Source organism: Homarus americanus, unplaced genomic scaffold, assembly GCF_018991925.1.
Source record: "Homarus americanus isolate GMGI-L3 unplaced genomic scaffold, GMGI_Hamer_2.0 scaffold30535, whole genome shotgun sequence".
Taxonomy (NCBI): domain Eukaryota; kingdom Metazoa; phylum Arthropoda; class Malacostraca; order Decapoda; family Nephropidae; genus Homarus; species Homarus americanus.
In genome coordinates this window covers 14,304,696-14,307,004 of record NW_024732440.1, presented here as the reverse complement: position 1 = coordinate 14,307,004, position 2,309 = coordinate 14,304,696, and the positions used below count along the sequence as shown (strand labels likewise).

General features: G+C 34.4%; 1 protein-coding gene across 2 annotated transcripts in view; it reads right to left on the bottom strand.

Moving 5' to 3' along the window:
• Positions 1-2,309, bottom strand: part of LOC121868845 (lon protease homolog 2, peroxisomal-like) — a 71,196-nt gene that overhangs the window by 29,600 nt on the left and 39,287 nt on the right. The gene's annotated exons all lie outside the window — the stretch shown is intronic.

Genomic DNA, 2,309 nt, shown 5'->3' with positions numbered 1-2,309 from the left:
AACCCCTTTTAATTTTAAATTGTTTCACAATCAGTGCAAAAAAAACTTACCTTTTTGTTTATCTTCTCAATAATGGTGCACAATTAAAAATATTACACAAATTCAAGTTTAGTAACAACTAATATTTCAGTTGAATTCATAAGACATTCTCTTCTTCTTCTTCTTCTTCTTCTTCTTCTTCTTCTTCTTCTTCTTCTTCTTCTTCTTCTTCTTCTTCTTCTTCTTCTTCTTTCTTCTTCTTCTTCTTCTTCTTCTTCTTCTTCTTCTCCTTGTTGAGTATTGCGAAGGTCGTAGGCTTCTCTGCCGATCGGCCTCCAGCCCTGTGAGCGTCAGAGTCGACCGTCGCCATGTCGGCGCTAGCCTGGCCAGTTTTTAAATACGTTTTCAGACGTTTGCGCCGCACTGTGCGTGTCCGGACGCCCCGCTTGATGGTTTGCTTTTCGTTCGAAGTGGACGAGGTGATTTACCTGGCTGCGTGTCACCGCCAGTTGTGGCGTCAGTTCGCGAAGTGCTCAGATCCTTACCCGCCCATGCAGCCAGATGTTAAAGTCACAAACATCTCACTGGTATGTTTCACGACGGTGCCATTGGTGAGCGTCGGCGTTCTTCGATCTGCGGGAGACGCATCGTGATAAATTGCCTATATTGTCCATGCATTGCCTTTCGTCTGCATCGTTGTTCATTGCCGAGCGTCGCTGGGGTAAAGATGGTTTACCCTTACGCAGGTGTCGAATAGCGCCATGCCTCGATCCTGTTAGTACGTATATATATATATATATATATATATAAGGCGCTGTTATATACAGTATATTGTCCTGATATGGAAAGGTCGAAATGCTCCGTCAACATTTTCTCAATATTTACCTCTATTCGCCATTCGCTCAATAAATTTTTCCACAAATACCGTTAAAATGAAAGTATCACTAAATTGCATCGTTACTTTACTGGTAGTCTTCCATCTACAACATACCACTTCCGATTTTCGCATTCTCATTCCCCAGTACAGCCATTACACAATTGCGGCCGGGAGTGGGTTTCAGTGCCAGCAGTTTGTCAACGCGGTCGAATATAACCGTACTGCCGACGGTTCTCTGCAGATAACGGTTGTGCGAAGAAGTTAAATAGTGACAGTCTGAATAATTAACGCAGCAATAATTTAATGGAAACATTTAATAATTTATGATATAAAGGTACTACAGTTTTTCACCGTTGCTTTTTGGACATTTAGCATGCGAGAGTTAATTATCAAATGTACTTGTCTTCTACTTAGAGGGGCCGATTTTGACTTCTACCGTACATATATATATATATATATATATATATATATATATATATATATATATATATATATATATATATATATATATATATATATATATATACACACACACTGTGTGTGTGTGTATATATATATATATATATATATATATATATATATATATATATATATATATATATACACACAACACTGTGTGTATATATATATATATATATATATATATATATTATATATATATATATATACATATACATATATATACATATATACATATACACATATTATTAGTTGTTGTTAGCACAATATCATCAAGTGCGTGTATATTGTTGAAAGTACATAAGTAGTATATATATATATATATATATATATATATATATATACATAATAGCCACACAGTGTGTGTGTGTATATATATATATATATATATATATATATATATATATACATATATATATATATATATATATATATATATATATATATATATATATATATATATATATATACACACACACACACTAGAAGTCCAAAAATCCGGACTGCTTGGGGATTGGGGTGGTCCGGATTTTCGGATTTTCCGGATTCTCAGGCAGTACTTTTAAAATTCAAATTTAAGGAGGAATAAAGAAGAGATGAACAGGTACATTTTGATAGTTTATTCATTAGCAAATATAGCATGCTTCATTTATCAAAACGAGCAGTTTTAAGGAAAAAGCTGTGAATTCTAGAATTTTATTCTTTGCCTCTTTTATATCATAAATTGTAGACTTTCCTATGTCGTATGTTTCCATTAGAACAGTATTGCTCACACCACGTTCTAGTTTCTTAATTATTTCAAGTTTGTCACTCAATTTCAACGTGTTCTTCTTTCTCTTCACACAACAAAGTTTATCTACTTTAGGAGCCATTATTATGGGCTTGTACAGTACTCTGTAAATGGAAAGAGTAGGACTCAAAATTACATATGTTGTCACAGTTGTATTAAAGTGGCGACCACGTGGTCGCTTGTTGTCGCTGTGCAGCTGTGGCG